Source organism: Macrobrachium rosenbergii, chromosome 32 (genome assembly GCF_040412425.1).
Source record: "Macrobrachium rosenbergii isolate ZJJX-2024 chromosome 32, ASM4041242v1, whole genome shotgun sequence".
Lineage (NCBI taxonomy): Eukaryota > Metazoa > Arthropoda > Malacostraca > Decapoda > Palaemonidae > Macrobrachium > Macrobrachium rosenbergii.
This window is the reverse complement of record NC_089772.1, coordinates 14,446,709-14,472,255: the sequence shown is the minus strand read 5'-3', so window position 1 is coordinate 14,472,255 and position 25,547 is coordinate 14,446,709.

Sequence of the window (25,547 nt, the reverse complement as noted above, 5' to 3'; positions counted from 1 at the left end):
CAACTTGTATTGGGGCCTATAGCCGGTTCTTACAACACTGGCTGTTAAGCACTGGAAGAGCTGACACGTCCAGCAATCGGGATGATGCTCCAACGGGCTGACATTGCTGCCGTAGCGTTAACTGTGAACGTAGTTTCCTACAATTCGTCACTGTATTAAGTTATCATGAAAACCAAACATTTTCTCTAACTGCGGAAAAATGAAGGGCAAAGCTGTAATGTTTCCAAAACCCTTATTATTATTATTATTATTATTATTATAATTATTATTATTATTATTATTTGGCATCTGACCCTCTTTTAAACAGGTTTTATTGAATATTATGGCTGCTTCAGGGGCATTCATTTTACAGAAGACTTTATCTATTTTCCTTATTGCGGACTTCTCTTCATTGGAGGCGCGTGCTAACAGCTCGCCTATATTTGTCATTCCATGAATGAAAACTAAAAAATCTCCATTCTGCTTTTTATATATTCTATACGGTTAGAATACTATAACTAATACAGTTGCTTATACACTTGTTGCCACGGTGTTTCGACAAACTCTTCTGTCATTCTCCAGAAATCTGCACTGCAGAGGATACAAATAATCTCTCCTTTCTTTCAGTATTTGGTTCTCGCTCTCTCTAAAGATCTCTGCCGGCGTATATTCATCGCATGATCGTCAGCAAGAAAGATTGCACATACAAAAATAGCATGTTAGATTTAACAGAGTTCTTTCGTGAAGCGAAAATGGGTTATATTTCTCGTTGAACATACATTTCAGTCCATAGTCAGTAAGTACTATAACGCAGACTGTAATTTAGATTGGGACATTTCCTTACCTTTCATTTATACTCCAACGAGTCTGTATAGCTCACGCCTGATAGGGGATGTATTTCCTATTGACGTGAACCTTTTCAAGCACCCTCTGGCTGTTTCGAGAGCTGATAGAGCTTCAAGGATAAGATCACGAACGGATTTCGAGTGTATCCATGTAAGTGGACCCTTGTATCGGATGGCTGATGAGTTCTGTTGCATCAGTAGGAATATCTTATTCATTTTTCTGCTTTTTTTTTTTTTCGGGAGGATAGGGGCGGCCGGGTCCGAGATGTGACCTAGTACCGGGACCTTTCCTTGAAAAATGAGGGACGCCATATCTTAAAAACTAACCATATAGCGGTGGATCCTGAAATAAGTTCTGCCCATCGATGACTAGACCTGAAGATGAAGTCGGGTACAGAAATGCAAATATAGTTCAAATTTCATGTTTTTTGTGCTGATATTTTTTTTCTATATAAATAAATAAATTACCAATCTAAGAAATCTCAAGCTGGAAAACGCTATTTTATTTTACTGCCCTAAAATGGAAAACTGCAGTATCTGCAAAATCAGTAGTGAGGCAAGGGAAAACTGCAGCATCTACAATTTTTCTCAGTTTTGTATTTTTGCAGATACTGCAGTCTTCCATTTCAGGGCAGTATGCAAGACGAAAAATTTTAAATATAGCTCAAAAAAGAGCAGAAAATATTTTCAAAATAGCAATATTGTTTCGTGGACTGAAGCTTCATAAGTGGACTGAAACCCCGTTGCGTTGCCTTATATCTGCGCGGCTAAATCAGTTTAATCCAAATAACAATTACCTGATCAGAATGTTTCGTGCCCGAGGTCATTGTGAAAAGATGCAGCCTATACTTGTCAGGATACCGCTCAATACCTCCCAGAAAGAACACAAAAATCGAGGATATCAAGAGTTTTTTTTTATGTACAAAAATTCCAATACAATTAATTCATATGTAAGTGTTTGTACTTCACTTTTGCATCTCTCTCTCTTTCTCTCTCTCTCTCTCTCTCTCTCTCTCTCTCATCTATATATATATATATATATATATATATATATATATATATATATATATATATATACATTATATATATATATAAAGTTGTAAATTTATACACATACACACGCACATTATACCTTGTGACTTTTTTTCCTGTGACTTTTTTCTCTGTGACTTTTTTCCCTGTGACTTCTTTACCGGCCACCGATTTGCCTCATACAACAGGACGCATCTTTAATAAGTTAAACTGATACATGTCCCGAATATTCTGATGTTCATGAAGTGAAAGCATTCATTAACCAGGCCTCAAATTGATAATCAGGGTTATTTTGTACAGAATGGTGAGACGTTTAGAATGTAAAGCAATATGCAGTTTGATAATATCGAAGCATCTAGGAGAGAGAGAGAGAGAGAGAGAGAGAGAGAGAGAGAGAGAGAGAGAGAGAGAGAGAGAGAGAGAGAGAGAGAGAGAAAAGAACCGTTTACCTTTCCCCTCAGAGAGAGAGAGAGAGAGAGAGAGAGAGAGACCTTTCCTCAGAGAGAGAGAGAGAGAGAGAGAGAACTGAGAGAGAGAGAGAGAGAGAGAGAGAGAGAGAGAAGAGAGAAGAGAGAAGAATCGTTTACCTTTCCCTCCAGTTTAGTTTAATATTTGGATAAATTACCATTCCGTAATACCCAGGAAATATATTTGTTTACTGCTTTTAGGATTTAAGATATTTTTTTTCCTTGATGTTGTTGGACAAATTCCTCTTAGGTAATTAGAGGGCGCTCTTTCCTCTGATGACCTGTTTTGTCATAAAAAGTAACCGAAGCAAGACAATTACCGGGACGTCAAAAAATGAAACAAATTTTCATGTACAGTTGTTTGAGTAACGTAAATGGAACTGGTATCCATTTTTATACTGATTCGACAATTTCTGAGCAAATGTAGACATGTTCGGAGTCCTAAATTATACCCACGCAAATTATATCGCCATGGCCGGAATAAAGCTAAATTCAAAAGCTGAACCTCTAAGCCTAAACACAAAAGCTAACTTTTATTTAAAATGAAACACAAATAAAAATTGCTCCGAAGTTACTTCGGCGCAATCGAGTTTTCTGTACAGCCACTACAGCGTATAATCAAGGCCACCGAAAATAGATCTATCTTTCGGTGGTCTCGGTATAATGCTGTTTGAGCCGCTGCCCATGAAACTTTAATCACGGCCCGGTGGTAGCCTAGCCTATATCGTTTCCAGACGCACGATTATGGCTAACTTTAACCTTAAATAAAATCAAAACTACTGAGGCTACAGGGCTGCAATTTGTTATGTTTGATGACTGGAGGGTGGATGACCAACATACCAATTTGCAGCCCTCTAGCCTCAGTAGTTTTCAAGATCTGAGGGCGGACAGAAAAAAGTGCGGCCAGAATAAAGTGCAGACGGACAGACACAGCCATCTCAATAGTTTTCTTTTACAGAAAACTAAAAGCTGTTAATTACGACTCATTTTTTTTTTTCAGAAAACCACTGATACCCAGGTTTTATAGCCTCTTAATTTTTCATATTAAATGTAAATTTATAAAACTTTATGCGTCATCATACGAGGAGCCTGCTTTAATGAAATGCAGTTCCGTCACGAAAGATCCCACCCTCTCTCTCTCTCTCTCTCTCTCTCTCTCTCTCTCTCTCTCCTTTCATATTTACACAGGATTTGGCTTACTCTCACATTAGAAAGCGAGCAGAAGTCAAAAAAGTAAAAAAAACAAACAAACCAGGTCCTCCTAAGATTTGCTTAATCCCTATTAAGCGGCTAAGGGTCAGACGCCGACGAAAGAAAACGGGAAATGAGCTGAGTGTGCTTCTGGAAAATTGATCTGCGGAAACAGGGTGAGAGCTTCAATTCATCATGGGACCTTGGTCCTTGTACAGTTTAAAACACAATACAAGTAATGCCTACAGTTAAATCTTCCCCTATCGATATTTCTGTCCAAATTCAGCGTTTGCAATATCATTTTGTTGGAGGTGTTTTTCTGCTCAACGCGAACGTTTCAAATTCTAGGCTCTTCAAAGATTTCTCTTTCTTTCTTTGAAATAATCTGCTGTCTGTACGCGGATGCTAGCGGCAGCAACTCTCAATGAAAAATTCTGTATGTAAATCATAAGTAAAATACTTGACCAAGTTTCTTCGGCGCATTCGAGTTTTCAGTACAGCGTGTAATCAAGGCCAACGAAAATAGATCTATCTTTTGGCAGTCTCCGTGTAATGCTATATAAGCCGCAGCCCCACGGCCCGGTTGTGGCCTATCCATATCATTGCCAGGAGCACGATCATGGCTAACTTTAACCTTGAATCAAATAAAAACTACTGGGGCTAGAGGGCTGCAATTTGGTATGTCTGATGAGTGGAGGGTGGATGATCAACATACCAATTTGCAGCCCTCTAGCCTCAGCAATTTTTGAGATCTGAGGGCGGACAGAAAAAGTACGGACAGAATAAAGTGCGGACGGACAGACAAAGCCGGCACTAATAGTTTTCTTTTACGGAAAACTAAAAATGTATACGGCATTTACTCTGGATTGCCAGCGAATTAAACGCGAAAACAAATGAGGCACCAAAAGGCATGAGAAGTGGCAATTATCTGATGTCAGTCATTCCACAACATTGATGTTGGAGTTGTAACGGCTGGAATCTGGAATCGTGGAACAGAACGACAAATCGACTGTTCAACGAGATAAAGGAAAAATAGCTCCTTCGTGGCCGTTTGAATTGTAAGCTGGCCAGAAAACTCGACTGCGCCGTAGTCCATGTCTTTTAAATGTAATCTGAATTTCGGTAGTATAATTGTTTTCATGAAGCTCAGCGTATAAGAATTCTTGACGGTCAGGACAGAAATAGCCGGCGCTGTGCAAATAATATGCGAAAGATTTTTCAGACGTTTCTCGTCAACAGACAGATCAATCTTCAGGAAGGTCGTGATATTACGTTAGTGGGACATGATTCGGATTTGATTCATAGCCGGGAGCTCCAGTTTGGTGTCGGTATTCAAGCGAAATGTTCTCGAAAACATTTGAAACATTTGCTCGACTATTCACAGGATGGCTTTAATACTACTGCTACTGCTGCTACTGCTTATATCACTGCTACTTGCTATTGCTGCCACTTCTGTCACTGCTGTTCGTGCTGTTCCTGCTGAGACTATGAGAAAAATTTCCAAACATTCAGCTGTATCTATAATAATGAAATCTGAGTGGATCTTGTTTGTCCTCACCCAGGTGACAGTAGGGGAGACATGACACATCCACCCACCCCCTGAAAATCGGTTTGTCCGCCCCGGGCAGGGCGGGGTAGGGAGTGGAATGGGAGGGTAGGGGAGATATCCACCCTCCTCTTACAAACCTTTTTGTCTGCCCCGGGTGGAGCTGGGTAGTTAAGGAAATGGGAGTGTAGGGGAGATATCCACCCTCCTCCTGCAAACCTGTTTGTCCACCCTGGGTGGGGGCGAGGTAGGTAGGGGAACGGGAGGGTAGAGGAGATAGCCACCCTCCTCCTACAAACTGTTTGTCCACCCTAGGTGGGGGCGGGATAGGTAGGGGAACAGAAGTGTAGGGGCAATGTCCGTCCTCTTCCTGCAAACCTGTTTGTCCGCCCCAGGTGAGGGCGAGATAGGTAGGGGATCGGGAGGGTAGGGGAGACAGCAGCGCCGGGTTCCAGCTCGCATAGCACGCGCTACCAAGCTCATAATTAGAATAAAGCACAGTAATTTTATGACTCATTGGGTAGCGTTGGATGAATCACTTAATTACGTGTAGAATAAAACGAAGAGACCAGAAAGTTTTTTACGCTGATGTAAAAGAAAAAGTAGAATAGAGGATTAAGGATTCATTAGCCATGTTAATTACTTTTTCGAAAACACTTTTTTTCCACGATATTCCAAGTACAATTAGTGTCTCTAATTACAAATGCATTTAATTTGCAGATAACGATTTGGGAAAAAAATTGGGAAGGCAGGAAATTACAAAGCATATGAAGTTATAATTTCATTATTAATATGTTCATCATATAACGTTTCCGCTAGTCATATTTATGCATATTATGCAGATTATCATACTCGTTCTGGTGCCCTTTTGAAGCTCAACACTTACAGTCTATATTTACATGTTAAAAAAAAATTTAAAATAATTGTAATCAAAATGGCAAGCAAAAATGCTATGCTTACCTATAAATATAAAATACAAACGTCTTTATTTATTAGTATAAATCTGGTAAATTGTTAAGCTGCAAGAGAGCACGATAAATTTCATTTTTATTGAAACAAATTCTATTGATATTTAATGTATATATTATCTTCCGAAGCATCAAGGAAAAGATATTAATTTTTCTGGTTTCAGCGGAATGCATTTTCCGAGATGTAACCGAGTACCTGGACCTTTCCCTGAAAAAAGCTGGAAGCCATATCTTAAAAACTAACCATAGAGTTTTCTTGAAAATAATCTCAATATGTTTCCCACACCCAATTGATAGGCTCATAACTTCAGCTAATCCAACCCAAACTAACCTAACCTAGGGACATGGCCAAAAAAACCAGACTGGTGCAATACTAGCATACATCTCAGGAATTTGCCAGCGGGATAAGTGATCAGTGATATATTTCTCTACATACTCAGTCCACATCTTGCTAAGCGAGCCTGGCGATTCTCGCGACTCATTGATGGTAATTTTTAGATATTTATGAACGACATCATCGCGGTTGGACTTTGGTGGACGTGGCAAAACGTCATGACCGAATGAATGTGTTGTGAGGTTGAACTGAACTGAACTGAATACAGAATTTAGGCCAGAGGCCTAGCACTGGGACCTACAAGGTCATTCAGCGCTGAAACGGGAACTGACAGTAAAATTTTGAAATGTGTAACAGGAGGAAAACCTCAAAGCAGTTGCCCTACGAATTATTAGAGATTAAAGTAAGATGGAGGAAAAGGAATTAAATGAGGTAAAGTAAAGGAACGAAAAGGGTTGCAGCTAGGGGCCTAAGGAAGGCACGCTGCAAAGAACCTGATTTTCAATGACATAACGGGATTTGAGGGTGATTTTCAATGGACAATATATCCAATATCAAGTCTCTCTTGTTAGACAGACTGGAACTCCATATGAAAGCAAAGTCATTCATTCATCAGTTTGACGATGCAGTTCTATCTGAAAGAGTTTTGTCGATTAGAGGGTAAAGCTGTTAAGAAAAATGCTGAGTCAGATAGCAGGCTGGAGGGAGAACTGTCAAAAATTCAGGATGCAGATGAGATAAAATTTAATGATAAAGGGGATATCTACAGTATATGAATCGGATTTCTTTCGAATGACGATTTTATATTTATTTATTTCGTTTTATTTTTCATGTTTATATTTTATTTTATCCTATTTCTCTTAAACAACCTTATCTCTCTTCACGGAAAAAAATCTATTCAGGGAAAGATCGTAGTTAAGGAAGATGCGATCTTGTCTTGACTTGTGAAAAATGTGGACGTGTTATGAACCAAAAATAAAATCAGATAAAAGTGGGTTCAGTGTCATAAAGAAAATAAACGAATAGATGAACCTACACATAAAATATCTATAGGTAAATACAGTTATTTCCCCAAAAATTCCAACTGCGATAAAGTTTTGTGGTATGGGAATACGTTGGAAAAATCTCTTCGCCAAAATGAAATCAACCCGCGTGTCATTCTCTCTTGCATTCTCGTTACCAACCATTTGAGGTGTTGGAACCCGACTTATTTGGAGAGGTTTTCCTTTTCTCTTTCTTTTCTCTTGAGGGGGGGAGTGATACGCAAGCTAAAAGCTAGGTCATGTAGTTCGTTTTCATACGGATACATATAAATATAGTCTCTCCAGTTTGCTGTATTGAATCGGTTCAGCTACGTCAGTTCATGAGTTAACCGACCAAATTCTGTTCATCTATATCACTTCATAAGTTAACAGTCAAGATTCTATTCATCTATATAAATTCAGGTATTCTGAACATTGAAGATGTTAGAATTACGAAAATTGCCTTGCCATATTCAGCTGTTTTTCACAGAGAACTACGTTTACGATGTGTTTTTTTTTCTCTTATCCAAAGAGTAGATCTTGGTTTAGGAATGGAATTTCGAGTTTAGGCCAAAGGCCAAGCACTGGAACCTATGAGGTCATTCAGCTCTAAAACGGAAATTGACAGTAAAAGGTCTGAAAGGTGTAACAGGAGGAAAACCTCAAAGCAGTTGCACTATGAAACAATTGTTAGGAGAGGTTGGAATGTAAGATGGAAGAAAGATAATATGAATGGAGGTACAGTAAAAGGAATGAAACTGGTTGCAGCTAGGGGCCAAAAGGACGCTGCAATGAACCTTCAAAATATATAGTTCTTGAATAGGGCCCATTTCTTAGTTTTAAGTGGTTTATTAAGGCCCCTTTTATTTACTCTCTTTCTCTATTCATTTTTGTCATTATTAACTTACATTTACTCTTCAGTATCTTCCCTGATGCTGCTTTGGAAGAAGTAAATAGCGCCTCTTAACTGAAAGGATGATACTGGCGTATTTTCACAGTTTCAACCTCCTGCCTGTTTCATATTCTTTTTACATACTAATAATGGCGAATTTCCAAATCTTTATATGCTTCTGCGATGTGATGGACCATTTAAGGTCCATCCATGTGACAAGTGTGCTTTATCATCCAGAACGCTATTTCAAATTCGCATCTGCTTAAAGCCCCCTTTTGTGAAGCGTTGTTTCAACTCCAGCGAAGGATCGGTGCGTGCTATTCTTCCAAAAAGAATGGCAAAAATACAAAACTGAGAAAAATGGTAGATACTGCAGTTTTCCCTTGCTTTACTACTGATTTTGTAGATACTGCAAATGGGACCCCCTAAATACTCGTGGAGAGCACTGAAGAATCATTCTGAAACTGCAGTAACTTGCGTGTTAGTGTTTCACGAGCCCAATAGGTGGCATATCTCAGTTTCGAAAATTTTGCAGATACTGCAGTTTTCCATTTTAGGGAAGATCTGTTTGGTAAATTACCAAATTCTCTTTCGAACCTTCATCTCTTTCAATTTGTGGGAGTTGACCCATTTTCTCCTTACTTTATATATGTTGCCTTGGGCATTGCTCAAGAAGAGAGCATTGCGTTGATACGCCGCTGCAATTTTCTCAGCAATCTTACACAGGCGATGATTTTTGAAGTCTCAGACGAGAAAGACGTTCATTTTGAGCAGCCCCATATCATTTTGGAATGTGGAACATTTTGCTGTTTAATATATAATTGCACAATTTAACTTTTCTCTTTTAGGCATTATTATATCAGAGTCCTTTTCTACAGGTCCTGAATTTGATTTGGAGAGCCATGGCTGCACGACAAATTTTCATTAAAAAAAGAATGCAGTTTTGAAAGTCACCTGTCAAATGATTTTGTTCCATTAATCTTTTATCTTATTTATGGGCACGTCATTACACATACAATAATGGGAATAAGCAAGAAGTGCCGCATACTTTTCCTAAACTGAAAAAGTGAAACTACTGTAGGTTGTATATGCAGCATAGCTACAACCCCTTTCATTCCTTTTACTGTACCTCCTTTCATATTCATCTTGCTTTCCAACCTCTCCCAACAACTGATTCATAGTGCAACTGCTTTGAGGTTTTCCTCCTGTTACACCTTTGAAACCTTTTACTGTCAATTTCCGTTTCAGCGCTGAATAGCCTAAACTCTATATCCAGTTATCGTTGTTGATTTTAACGAAGTTAAAACTTTGAATAAGGAATGCTGGAATTTTTTATATTTTTATTCAGACCGTCTTTTCGCTTTAACAGCTGCCTACCAAATGCTCCATACAGCAAAAGACCTGTGTATTTAACTCATAATCCACTGGCCGTTTGGTAACTTCCGTGCTAAGCCGAAAAACCTCGACAACTGTGAAGGATTACCTTGGATTTACTCTACGTTTTCCGTTCCGCGTACGAATTCGCCCACAAAAATCAAGCTAAAACCAGATTTTGCAACAATTCAAGAAAGATTTTCATGCTGCTGCCGGACGCATACCAGAAGCTATGCACTCCATAAATAAACACATGGAATTCATGTTGGGTTTCTTTAAAAAGTTTGAAATATAAAAAATATTATATATATATACAGATATATAATTTACTACACGAGCTCTGGTTGTATCTCGACATCACGTCAGATCCTGATACGAATACGGGATTTAATTTCTGTCACCGGCAGCAACGCATCTCTGAGAGCCATTACCGAATTTCAATGTAATTCTGTGGAATGATTGGGCTACGAGTCCCGGAAAGGCTGGTTACGTTTGAGTTAAATATGGTTTCATTAGCAGAGCCAGGCTTTTATGTTTTTCGGCGATGTGTACACTTTCTGGTTTCCAAAAGCAACTGGATGCAAACTGCAGTGGTCATGCAGCCGTATAAAACATTTGGGACCAGGAAAATTACGTTACATTCAATTTCCTGTATAATTTCAGTGACTCACAGTTTTGCCATTTGGATCTAAGACCAAGGGTTGTGAGGGGGGGGCAACAGTTTTTCCATAACTATCTGTCCTGAAAACTGATTGTTTTTAAAAGGTCTAGTTACTGAAGAAAATAGAAAAAGTGTAATAATAATGATAATATAATAATAATAATAATAACAAACTGTACAATGGCTTATATTACATCACAAAAGAATTTTGAATATATTTTCCTCTTTAGATATTAATTTTTATGAGTAATAGAAAAGCTTTGTCGCTATATAAATATATATATATATAAATTAATATATATATATATATATATATAAATTAATATATATATATATATATATATATATATATATATATATATATATATATATATATATATATATATATATATATATATATATATATATATAATTCAGAGGGTCAGAACCAATCATTATTTTTGACCAACATGCTGTGAAGACAAATTTCTTTTAATCTTTTTTTTTAATCATTACTAATGCAGAACACTTTAGCTGTCACAGAGAGAGAGAGAGAGAGAGAGAGAGAGAGAGAGAGAGAGAGAGAGAGAGAGAAGATTGAAAAACAAAAGCATGAGAGGAGCAAAAGATGGTGCAATACTTGAACTCGATTGTAAGGGAAGGTCTCCCCTTTTTCATTCTTCGTCTGGTGGCCGGAAAACTGACAATAGGAGCCGAAGTCCGCGCGGCATGGAAAATATAATGGAATAAGAATCTTTGTCGAACTGTATTCAAAATCCATAACTTCAAATAAAATGTCAACGATGTAAAAATATTTCATGGGAAAATCACACAAACAAGCTTTCTTATTTTGCTGAATAGCATATTCCGGCCACCATACCATCGGGCCGCGGCTGAAAGTTTCATGAGCCGCGGCTGATAGTTCATGGGCCGTGGCTGAGAGTTTCATACAGCATTACACGCTGTACAAAAACCCGATTGCGCCGAGGAAACTTCGGCGCATCATTTACTTGTCATTGTGAATTGTTATAACAATTAACTGAACAATTTGAAAACCCATCCTCCGAAATCCGACAACGATGCAATCTCGTTCATTTATCTTAAAAAGGAAAAAATAAATAAAAGAAAATACGGTCGGCAGGAACCGTGTTCCTTAATTTGGAACGGCAAATATGGCACCAAGTTTCATTAAAAACCAACAAAGAATCTAATTACTGCACGGTTTATTGGCAGCAGCGGAGGGAAAGACTCCTTTTTATTCATCCCTTGATTAAAGGTTTGCCTTCCCCCACTAATGTTCACAAACTGTAAACAGAAGGTACGTGAAATGGCAGTGCCAGGAGAGAAATTGCTGATAATAGGAGAGAGAGAGAGAGAGAGAGAGAGAGAGAGAGAGAGAGAGAGAGAGAGAGAGAGAGAGAGAGAGAGAAATATGCAATTTCACTGAGTTACATAGATTCATGACTTGAGAATAAACCACGGGAAAATAGTTAGCACCCACACCCTGCAAACCTGTTTGTTCGTCCCAGGTTGGGGCGGGGTTAGGCAGGGGATCGGGAGGGTAGGGGGAGCAGCAGCAGCAGCAGGTTTCCAGCGCGCGTAACACCCGCCATCAAGGTTGTAATAAGAGTTATTTCCTAAATCATTCCCAAACTCAAATTCTTGGAAAGACACGAAATATCAAAGATTTTGGGAGACATTAGAAATCACAAATATATTTTGATACTTGATCGAGGCAATTTGATAATTTTATTTTTTCTCTTTTGTTTTCTTGTTGAATTTTTTCCCCCTTGCTGTTTAAGATAGAGCCAGTGGTTCTCAACTGGGGAGAATTCCCCCCTGGGGGGGAATTTCAGAGTTTCAGGGTGGGGTAATTGTGACCACAGATTGGCAGGCTCAAACTGGCTGTAAGACCACGCAAAACGCAGTGTGCATCGGTCCGCACTACTGAGAGGTCCCGCTGTTCTTTTTCTCCGTTAGCTTGTGTGCTTGTGTTAGTATTTTGGTGCATATTATTTGGAATGCCCCTTTTGAGGCAGACAATTTTGGAAAGAGGGGGGGAATGACATTTTGACACATGGTGAAAGAACCACTGAGATAGACAGTCACTTGTTCTGAGAATATTGCCAATAGTGTACGAATCCAAATTGGATAATATATGATAATATATGGACGAACTGGCGAGTGTTTTATGATTACTCAAGATTTCCACTGAGAAGATTTATATCCAGATTCAGTATAAACAGTCCCCAAATGGAACTTGGAAACTGAGAACTGATATTGTTACCAAGAACAAAGAACGGCTGTTGCAAGCTGAATATCATATTTGTTGTCGCTCTCAAAATGAACGTGGAACTTTCGTGGACGTTCAGCCAACAATTTAGAATAGGTTTCGTTTCCGCTTGACGACGAACGACCCCTTTGTTTGTGCATAACAATGCATCACTCAGCAGTTAAAAGTCGGCAGTGGAATACCTTATCAGACATGCTCTTACCAGGGAATTCTTCTTCGATGTTAGAAAAGCAATGAACCAATGAGAAAATCATTACTGCAGCCGAATGCCAAACCATGAACCCAAATCCCCCAAGTAGGCGGAGCTTTGTCTACCTCCTTATTGCGTCAGCAGGCGCATTGCCGTAACGAGCAGGTACCTCTAAGATACGTCATCGCCTACGTAGCTACACCAGGCGGGAGGCAACTCCACCCAATTGGGTAGACTTTTGTCTCTCTTGGCCTTGCTTTTAACTTGTCTCTAACGATGCTAGGATTCCATACTGTACACACAGATTCGCCCAACAGAGGCGCAAATGCCAGTCTGCTATTCGTGAGCTATCTGCTATTGTTCGGTGCAGAATCTTCAGTCTGTAGAAGGGGTCCTATAGTCCACCGACTGTTGTTTGCCTTCCTCGATTGTCACTGAACAAAGGGAGTCTTTGTGAAGTTCATATAGACTGAAAGAACAATTATCACTGAATGGGGTGATGATTTTGAAATGCTGAAACTGAAAATAAACTCGCGAAAATAAAACACTTGCATGCACTTTTATACACTATTATCTCTTTAATATATATATTATATATATATATATATATATATATATATATATATATATATATATATATATATATATATATATATATACACACATAGTCGATAGAACGCTATTTTCAAGTTATCAGTGCTCGCAAGGTTATCCACAATTTTATCATAATTTATTCTGTTTAATTTTAAATAGGATGTAATATTTCCTATTTCAGAAAAAAAAACATTAAAATGGGGGCCAACAGCCTAAATAAAAGAAATAAAATTTTGGCATAGATCAAATGAAATTTGTAACCTCGATTCAGTTAGATAAACTGATACAGTTATCTGAACTGAAGCCGTTACAGAATTACAAAATAACTACCAACAATTTATGGCTCTGAAATGTATGTATATTTCAGATATTATCTTTTCCAAGAAAAAATCGCATTTCTTCATTCACTGGATATTACCCTGAAATTTTACATCAACGCAGGAATCCTCAATTTTTAATTTTCTGTAAAAGGAAATTACTGGGAAGGCTATTTGTCTGTCCGTCCGCACTTTTTCTGTCCGCCCTCAGATCTTAAAAAACTACTGAGGCTAGAGGGCTGCAAATCCGGTATGTTCACCATCCACCCTCCAATCATCAAACATACAAAATTGCAGCCCTCTAGCCTCAGTAGTTTTCATTTTATTTAAAGTTAGCCATGATTGTGTGTCTCTCACCGCTACAGATGCCAACAACATATGCCACCACCGGGCCGTGCCTGAAAGTTTCATGGCCCGCGGCCGAGATTTTCATACAGCATAATACACTGTACAGAAAACATCGGCGCGTTTTTTACTTGTTTTTGAGCTGTAATCGATGGTCGGGAGTGGGAGAATAATGGCCTGTCTAACAAGAGAGTACAGCACAAATTGTGCTCTAAATCTTGATATTGTGTAACAATTCTCGGACTTGAAGTTCTATTGGCTTCATGAATTTATCAGAGCCGTGGGAGTGTAATTTCATCTCCAATTTTTCTTGACCTTTTTTGTGATTGTTCCCATTACCAGACTACCTTTTCGTTAGTTGGTCTTGTAATGATTTGAGAACTCTTTTTCTCTTCTCTCTCTCTCTCTCTTCTCTCTCTATTTTACATTTTTAAATATTTTTTAATTTAATCTGGATAATTTACAAGAAGAAATAAACTTTCAAGATTGATTATTATAGCTACAGTGCGCCATATTACACAAGCAAACCAAATAAAGAGTTCTCTCATAGAAAAATTGTTTCAAGCTATCACGCATAGCTAAGGATAGTTTTTTTTGAAAAGATGATGACAAGGCAACAGTTGAAAACGTGTCTCATACAGGTGAGTCTCTCCAGAAATAATGACAAGCCCTGGAATGTAGGAATCTCTGGGAAAATGCAGATTTAAACAAAATGGTTTAACAAATACTTTTTACTATAGACCATATCTGGACGGAGCAAATGACAACCGTCAAGGGTAATGTGGTTTTGTGGGTATACTTAATTATTCTTGATATCAGTAAAGTTCCCTGGATTAAACAGTAAGTGTATATATATATATATATATATATATATATATATATATATATATATATATATATATATATATATATATATATATATATATATATATATATATATATGTGTGTGTAAACTGGAGTGACGTGAGTTAAGGTATTTCTGAAGGGAAGATTCCAGAAACTTACACTAATATCATCTTTAAACACAAATCCCGAATATCCTACAACATACATGAAAGCTAATATCCTGTTTGATAGGAAATATTGGAATCAATCCGATTACTTATTCTGTAAACCTTATAAACAAAAGGGGGAAAAATAAAATCTGACACAAAATAATTCCAAAATATGAGAAGAATAAGAATCAAGGGCAGCAAAATCACATATAAACAAGTAACAAATGCGCCGAAGTTTCTTCGGCGCAACCGAGTTTTCTGCACAGCGTAAAATCAAGGCAACCGAAAATAGATCTATCTTCCGGTGGTCTCTGTATAATGTCGCATGAGCCGCGGCCCATGAAACTTTAATCACGGCCCCGGCGGTGGTCTCTCCTATATCGTTGCCAGAAGCATGATTATGGTTAAATTTAACCTTAAATAGAATAAAGACTAATGAGGCTAGAGGGCTGCAAATTGGTGTTTGATAATTGGAGGCTGGATGATCAACATACCAATTTGCAGCCCTCTAGCCTCAGTAGTTTTTAATATCTGAGGGCGGACAGAAAAAGTGCGGACAGAATAAAGTGCGGACAGAATAAAGTGCGGACAGAAAAAGTCCTGACGGAATAAAGTGTGGACAGAAAAAGTGCAGAAAGAATAAAGTGCGGACAGAATAAAGTGCGGACAGACAGACAAAGCCAGCACAATAGTTTCCTTCCACAGAAAACTAAAATAAGTTCAGAACGAATGATTGAAAGCAGCAGGTTTCGAAACGATACAGAACATGAGATCAACAGGAAATTCTGGCACTGGTGACTGATATTCGAAGGAAACATCTCAGGGAGAAAGATTTCTTGGATAAATCTCGTTAGGCAAAGGAGATTAGAAACACTTCAGGGAAGGGAGAGAAAATTGGAATTTACCCTGCCAGGCTCATCACCTGGGATAAGGGGACACGGATTTATTATTTCTGTGTTGTTATGCTTCCTCCTTCTTGAGTTTCCTGTAAAAGAAAACTATTGAGATGGCTATTTGTCTCTCCGTCAGCACTTTTTCTGTCCGCCCTCAGATCTTAAAGCCTACTTGAAGCTAGAGGGCTGCAAATTGGTATGTTGATCATTCACCCTCCAGTCATCAAACATACCAAATTGCAGCCCTCTAGCCTCGGTAGTCCTTATTTTATTTCAGGTTAAGGTTAGCCATGGATCGTGCGTCTGGGAGCACTTCCCGGAGGCGTCGAGGACGACGAACCTTCACTTGACCGCATCTGTGGAGCAACTGAGCGCTGAGAGTGTCATACAGCATTATACGCTGTATAGAAAACTCGATTATTCGGCGCGTTTTGTACTTCTTCTTCTTGACATTTAGAAGCATAATTATGAATATGAAAAGCCTTATTTCATGTTAACAATTCAACAAATGCCACAAGAACAAAAGGATAAAAGCGAAGGGAAAAGTAGCGGTTAGAAAGATAAACAGAAGAGTAAAGAAAACCTCAACTAAGTCGGTGGCTTTTGTGTCCTGGAGACACTCTCGTCTGACTTGTCTTTCGAGATCATTACAGAAGCGAGAAATATCTACTCCGACACGTTCAAAATCTCTCTGGCACTTCAGATACACTCCACCTTTTGTCATCTTGAATTTTTAACTTTCTCTCTCTCTCTCTCTCTCTCTCTCTCTCTCTCTCTCTCTCTCTCTCTCTTTTTAGCCAGGTAGGTGACAGTGCTTGTGAAATGCAAATGGACTGAAACTATCTTTTTTTTATTGTAATTTTTTTTTTTTTTTTTGGATTAAGCAGTTTCAGAGTAAAACGGTATCAGATAAGTGTAAAAATATAGATCTACTACACGTATCTGATTATATATATATATATATATATATATATATATATATATATATATATATATATATATATAATCTAATAAAATATATATATACCGTAAAATAAAAGCGGCAGAATGTAGAAAGTTAATGCCACCTTCCAGAGAACAAATGTCTCTCTCTTCAGGCAGCTAATAAATGAGAAGAGTCAAAGAAAAGCGATTATTTATACCGAGAGACCCAGAGGTCAGCCGTTACGTCACTCCAGTTGAGAAATTCTTTTATATATATGTAAATATACACACATATATATATCTATATATCTATATATATACAGAAAACCAGATGAAGGCGCACTGACTTAGAATGAGCCGTGATGGGAACGAACTGAGAATTCTATCTCATTTCAAAATGACCAAAAGACGCGTCGAGTTTCTTAAAATAAAAAGAGGAAAACCTTCGGTGCAGGCAATGCCAGATAACAAAGCCAATCATGCCCGAAGGTCAAGTTGGGTGAAACTTGGAACTAGGACTAATTAGATTTTCTTCAACAAGTGGGAGGGGGGTGAAGGGGGCGGGGGAGGTAAGGACTTCCCTGAACCCCTGACATGGACCGATTTTAATTTACGTCTTCGTTCTTTCCTGGAGCCGAGACAACAAAAATTACTTCGTTAAGAGGGTTTTCCCAAAACGAAGTATTTAGGAAATTCGTTACAATTTTTTCATCTAGAGTCCCAAAAGACTTTGCTACAAGCTGTATGTAACCTTGGAAAAAATTAAACAAATACAAATGCGCCGAAGAATCGAGCTTTCTGTACAGAGTGTAATCAAGGCCACCGAAAATGGTGGTCTCTGTATAGTGCTGTATGAGCCGCGGCCCGGTGGTATCTATGCTTTACCGTTATTTATTTATGCACCTATTCATTCGCTTATTGCCTCTCATAGCTTGAGACTTCATGTTTAGTTTTCTGTATAAGAAAACTATTGTGCCGACTTTGTCCGTTCGTCAGCATTTTTTTCCCCGCCCTCAAATCTCAAATTGGTATGTTGATAATCCACCCTCCAATCATCAAGCATACCAAATTATGCAACCCTCTGGCCTCAGTAGTTTTTATTCCATTCAAGGTTAAAGTTAGCCTTAATCGAGCTTCTGGTAACGCAACAACACAGGCCACCACTGCCGGCTGAGAGTTTCAAAGGCCGCAGCTCATACAGCATTATAACGAGAACAACGAAAGATAGATCCATTTTCGGTGGCCTTGACTGTAAGACGCACAGAAAACTCGACTGCGCCGGGGAAACTTCGGCGCATTTTTCACTCGTTTAAACTGTCCTTGTTCCGTGGAGGCAAGTTACAGAAAAGACGCTTCTCATCGGTAAAGGTAAAATTCTAGACAACGTACTTTCAAAGCGACCAGCTATGGGACACATTAGGCTACTCTCTTCCCTCGGGGTTCATTTGCGGAAATGAATGCAATTTCGCCGTCCGGCCGCATATTAAAGAAACGGAAGTGACCTGCTTTAGTGCGGTTGTGTTCTAGTGGCCGAAAGCCCAGCACGGAAAATAATCATTAGATGACCCAGATCAGGTGAAAATATGCAAGCATCTATTTCGTTGTTTGGTCAAATCCACTTCATTTTATCGCAAGATTTTCCGGGCATAATAGCGGAAGCTCGGCTCAAGAAATTTAATGAGGTGTCAAATGAAAATACCGGTTTGGAGTGCAATAAACGGCAAATTTTATGCAGTATTTCAACTTGATGAAAAAAAGAGAGTCTCTATTAAAACAACCTGTTTATGAAACCTGTTTACAAATGAAAATATAACTTATAAAATCATATGCGAATAAATTTGAGTAAAATATTAAAATCAAAGAGGACCAAGCCCTGACGAATAACTGTAAGTGAAACTAATGCAAAATAGTATTGCGAATGTTCATCATAACATTTAATTCCCCTACCCTCCCATTCCCCTACCTACCCCGCCCCACGCAGGGCGAACCAACAGGTTTGCAGGAGGAGGGTGGATGTCTCCCCTACTATCCCGTTCCTCTACGGACAAACCGGTTTGCGAGGGGCGGGTGGCTGTGTCATGTCTTCCCTTCTGTCACCCGGGGGTGGACAAGCAAGATCCCCCTCGGATTTTATCTTATGCGAAGGATTACATTAATAATGACATTCCAATTTATAACAGACGCAATTAATGCAACATGATGGTCAAAAGAAATCAAATTGAGGCTACTTTATATGCGTTAAAAATGAAATGGGAATTACTCTCCACTGAGATTACTGAACTGACGTAGAAAATCATGGTTTAACGACTTCCTGACTTTCCATTCCATTCCTGATTATAAAAAAAATAATATAGCCAACCATAATATCGTGATTGAAATTCATGACTTGCAATACTGTACGTCATTTGTGAACCTGTAAAAATGCGCTCCCCAGAATTGACTGCTTTTTTCCACAAGTTCAGATGATGCAGTTTCTGAAAACGCTGGAAAATAGCCATTTGTAATTAATCAGGTAATTAGAAATTATCTTTTTATGATGAGTAACATACCGGCGATTACTAATGACTTCCGACTTGTGGATTGGCTAAACAAATTACTCTTTGCACAGTAATTTAAATTTCATCCAATACCACAATGGTTGTAGAGCTTCTTATAGTAACTGCAATGCATATGCAATGAAATTTGCATGCCAATATCTATGTTTTACAGGAAAATATTCCAGTTACTAGCTAGGCAGTAGGCAATGAGATGTTAAGAGGCACTCGACAACAATGGAAGCAGCACGGACTGTCGAAGAACTCTATACTGGCCTTGTAGATGACAGTGCAACTCGACATAAGGGTTAAAATTAATATGCCTCAAAATGGCAGGTCTTCCGATGGTCTTCTGATGAGCATCGCTTTATGGATCCGCTGGAACAACGCATTCCGTAACAAACTATTCTTCACTAAATTCAAAAGCTGCAAAGAGCTAAATTTCTCCTAAGGCTAAGGGGAATCTGACCCTTAGAGTACCGGGGGGAGGGGGGGACAATAGACCTCTGTTGCCCTGAGCGTAGAAATTATGGATCGCTCTTCGCCATTGGTGTCAGGAAAAGAAAAAAAAAAAAAAGGGCGACTCCTTGAGTAGAGACCCGACAATAGACGCTGGTGGCTGGTCATCTCACGCATCAAAGGAATCGCAAAAAAAAACACACACACACACACACACACAAGAGGGGAACGAAGAAGAGGTTCAGGAGGCCACAATGAGGAGGAGAAAAGAAAGGCACGAGAAGAAACTTCGGAAGAGAGAGGATGTGAAAACATCTGGCCGACTTCGAGAATAGCTCCCTCTGACTCGGAAAATCAGCCCTGTGAGGATAAAGGTTTTTCTAGGATTAATGTAGTGTCTCTAGAGCCTTATTCTTTACTTGTTCCCACAAGCTTTTTTTATTTTTGTTTTTGTGATTCCTTTTATTGGTTTATACGATCATTCGGGTGAATCCTAATGACTCTTTCTAGGAAGTTCAGCCGTTGAGCTGAAAAGTCAGGCAAATAATTCTTAGCACTGTGCTTTTGCAGATGACCTGGTTGCTACGTTGGTACGGGTAGAAAAAAGTGCGGACGGACAGACGAAGCCGGCACAATAGTCTTCTTTTCAGAAAACTAAAACTACGAGGACAGAAAACCCTTCCAGGGTCTCAGAGATGAAAGAATCGCTGACGAGGCTCTAACCACAAAGTTAACCAATCCCCCGAACACACAGCGATGCCTACCAGAGGATTTAGGTAACAAGGAAACTTAATTTCCCTTTGATTCGCTGCCCTTCAGACCAGGGAAATAAGATTTCATCTCAGCGGACTCTGGTCTATTTTTTCCGTTGATTTTACCGGCAAACTGAATCCCCTCAACTGTTCAATAAGGGATATAAATATTAGTCCCTTTAAACGACAGTCACATTCGATGCCTACCGATTGAAAATCTACGTAACCGCAATTTTGTACGAGTATTTCTTAGCAGAATTGCTGTGATCTATGGTGCATCACTAAAATGTGATAGGAAGTAATAAGTAAAGAGCCACAATAATGTATATGAGCGACTGTACTTTTCCAAAATACAAAAAAGGGTAAAAAGAAAAGGGAGCTTTGGACCGCTGTGCAAACGGTCGGAAGCCCCCTTTTTTTAACCACCCCTTTTCTTGTATTTTGGAAATACAATCGCTCATATACATTACGGTGACTTTTTAATCAATTACTGTGACGTTTGAAATCAAATTCCAGACGGCATCTTGTTACTTTAGACATTCGATGAGTGTCGAGGTTTGAAAGGCTCTTCTCGACATGAAAACAGTTTGAACTCTTCTGTTAAATTCTGTAGAATTCGGAATAATAATAATAATAATAATAATAATAATAATAATAATAATAATAATAATAATAATAATAATAATAATAATAATAATAATAAGCTCCAGGACTCATGCAGAAGAGTGTACTATTACAAACAGCGAACATAGTGAGAAAAGTGATGGACTAATAAGGAGACAGGAACACGACGACTGTGATAGACCCTGATAATAATAATAATAATAATAATAATAATAATAATAATAATAATAATAATAATAATAATAATAATAACATCAACTAAATAAAATAGAGAGAATTCAATGATTGATCTCATACTTCAACTCCATCTATGCCAAAATTCTTTCCACAGAATTCCACGTTGGTACTCTCAGATAACCAGGTTTTCCAGAGAGAGAGAGAGAGAGAGAGACCTTGTTACAGGTAAGTGGCATATAGTGATTATAAAACCTTTTCAAACTGCGTAATCCTTTTCGCCCCTCGTTCACCTGTTCAAAGCCTCTTTAATTAGCAGTGCTTTCTTCTGGTGACGTTTCAGAGAAGAAGAAGAAGAAGATTTTGCGCGAAAAGGTATATGTGGAATGAAAGATGAAAACGTGTGTGATTTGAAGCGTTCCTTACCATTTTAACGAGTGATTTTATAAAAGCCCTTTTAAACACGATAATACTTTATATGTAGCTGCACTCACATATGTATATATATACACATATAAATACAGTATACATATATACTGTATATACACATATATATATATGCATATACATATACTAAAAGTACTCGCGAACTCTCCCACACAAAGTTTTCCATTTCTGCTCAAATGAGAAGTTTATCATTTTCTACATAAAAAGATGCCCATTTAGCCCCCCACCCTCCCCCCCTAATGAAATCTCCCGGCAGAATTCGAGTTTATTTGTCGAACAAAGTACCTTAATTAACTTTCCCGGGAACCAATCTTGTCTGAGATGAGGGTGGCGGAGGAATTAAACCTGATGCCTCTAATCTCCCGAAACGTCTTTTTAACTGGCGTCCCCCACATCTCGGTCCGATGCCTTCGGAGCCTACCTCTGAAAGATCGACCGTTTTAGTTCCCATTGAATCATAAAAAGTTGGGATGTTCTTTTGAATCATCAGCGTAGAAGGATCTTTTGATCCGTCACGTGTGTGTCTGTGTGTGTTTGAATCTTGTGTGTGTGTGTGTATATGGAAGGTTCGGAAGGGAAGCTTCTTTATTTCCAAGCTTTCAGAGGTGAGTCTGCTCACCTCTGAAAGCTTGGAAATAAAGAAGCTCCCTTCCGAACCTTCCATGTCATTAAGGTCCTTCGTGAGAGTAAAACTTTATACACAGTGAATTTGTGTAATATATATATATATATATATATATATATATATATATATATATATATATATATATATATATATATATATATATATATATATATATATATATATATATATATATATATATATATAATATAGGGTGATACTTGTCAACTGACCAGACTTGATGCTGATTGACAAAATCAAGAAGAAAGTTTCACTCATTGATGTCGCAGTACCATGGGACACCAGAGTAGATGACAAAGAAAGAGAAAAAATGGATAAATATCAAGACCTGAAAATCGAAATAAGAAGGATATGGGATATGCTACTGGAAATTGTACCCATAATCATAGGAACACTAGGCACGATCCCAGGATCCCTGAAAAGGGCCCTGGAGAAACTAGAAGCCGAAGTAGCCCCAGGACTCAAGCAGAAGAGTGTGCTACTAGAAACAGCGCACAAATTGAGAAAAGTGAAGGACTACTAAGGCAGGATGCAACCCGAACCCCACTCTATAAATACCATCCAGTCGAATAGGATGACTATGATAGACAAAAAAAAAAAATAAAATAAAATAAAATAAAATAATAAAAATAATTTAAATTTTATCCTTTTTGTTTTATAATTTTACTAGCTAAAGAAGCTTTAGTCCTGAAACATGAAGAAAAATAAAAATCATATTACTCATCAGTATCTTTCTCACGTAGAGCTTTTTTAACATCGCCATACAACCATGGCAAGGTGGAAAATAATACAACTCTACTTCGGGGATTTAGAAAAAAAAAAATGGTGCTCGTCTCCGATTTCAAAAAGAAAATAGCAAAAAGATTCCCATCACGTTTTCGAGAAGCCAAAAACTGAAACGGAATATCAGAAGATGGGGGTAGAGTTGATATGGGCGATAAGAAAGGCCTCCCCGCCTCTTTTCGGGTTTAGGAATGCAAAGCGCGTCCGAAGTATTCAGTCCGGGCATTTCAGGTACTTCTCCTTCCCCGGAAGTGGGCGCTTGGAAACTCCTTGGAGAGAATTTTACTACAGGGGACGATATCAAAGTACATTTTCGCTCGGCTAGAAAAGGTGTCCTCGAATAAAGTGGGCTTTGTTTCGCGTTATGGAAGTGGACATAACTTCCGAGGTAAATATTCAAGACTTTAAATAAACAAGTTACAAAGTTGCGTTTGAAGAGAGAGAGAGAGAGAGAGAGAGAGAGAGAGAGAGAGAGATAAAAATGGACATAACTTCCTTGGTAAACATATAAGATTTAAATGAACATGTTACAAAGTTGCGTTTGAATAGAGAGAGAGAGAGAGAGAGAGAGAGAGAGAGAGAGAGAGAGAGAGAGAGAGAGAGATAGTAAACATGGACATAACTTCCTTGATAAACATATAAGACTTAAATGAACATTTTACAAAGTTGCGTTTGAACAGAGAGAGAGAGAGAGAGAGAGAGAGAGAGAGAGAGAGAGAGAGTAAAAATGGACATAACTTCCTTGGTAAACATATAAGACTTAAATGAACATGTTACAAAGTTGCGTTTGAATAGAGAGGAGAGAGAGAGAGAGAGAGAGAGAGAGAGAGAGAGAGAGAGAGAAATGGACACAACTTCCTTGGTAAACGTATAAGACTTTAAATGAACAAGTTGCAAAATTACGCTTGCCCGGAGAGAGAGAGAGAGAGAGAGAGAGAGAGAGAGAGAGAGAGAGAGAGAGAGAGAGAAAAAAGGTCACAACTTCTTTGGTAAACATGTAAGACTTTAAGTAAACAAATTACAAAATTCCGTTTGAACAGAGAGAGAGAGAGAGAGAGAGAGAGAGAGAGAGGGTTGCGTCCTCCCGGTCTCTCTCTCTAGTAACCTTTACTTAAAATGAAGGGGAAAATCTATAATGGAATTTACTTTCGATATCTGACAAACATTATTATTAACTGTATATTCTACCAGTTCAATACCATGACATTACAAAATACCTACTCGAAAGATGAATGTTTTCCTTCATTCTTAGCATTAAAAATAGTTATGAGTATATCAGTAATGGATACATATATTATCATTAATTTTACATTTATAACACAAATACTCTCGTCTTGTGCAGCCTTATGCATATTTAAGTGCATATTCAAGAAAGGCTTCCGTATTCGTGGTTCCTTTAAACTAAATACTGCGACTATTCAATAATAATCCATTTCATCTCGGGCACTTCTCTCAGACTTGGTCAACTCTGTGGCCTGAAGTGGGTATGATTCCACCAGAAATAGAAGTGCCTCTGTACTTCTCGATACTTACATTTGGAAAAAGATCAATAAAAAAAAAACAAGTAAAAAAATGCGCCGCAGTTTCTTCGGCGCAATCGAGTTTTCCGTACAGCGTACAATCAAGGCCACCGAAAACAGATATATCTTTCAGTGGTCTCGGTATAATGCTGTATGAGCCGCGGCCCATGAAACTTTAACCAAAGCCCTGTGGTGGCCTGACCTATATCGTTGCCAGACGCACGACCATGGCTAACTTTAACCTTAAATAAAATGAAAACTACTCAGGCTAGAGGGCTGCAATTTGGTATGTTTGAGGATTGGAGGGTGGGTGATCAACATACCAACTTGCAGCCCTCTAGCCTCGGTAGTTTATAAGATCCGAGGGCGGACAGAAAAAGTGCGGACGGACAGACAAATAGCCATCTCTATAATAGATTTCTTTTACAGAAAACTAAAAAGCTGTACATTACTGTTCTAGCTTCAAGACCACAAGTTTTACCACCTTACCCTACGTTCATCCATTAAGCTATTCTAAGACTTTTTTAAAATATCTCAGGAATCTTATTTATTTTCGTCTTGGATGGAACGAGCTTCTAAAAATACTGCATCTATGTACAAAATAAATATTTATTGGCATACCTATCTATTTATAGTGAAACCAATACCGCTAAAACAACAGTTATGGCATCTCAATAAGAAATCGAACTCGTTGTGGCTGGAATGAAGAATGGGACTTTATGCAGAAACCTTGTAAGTAGATATCGAGTTCTACTTATCATAAAAAAAGG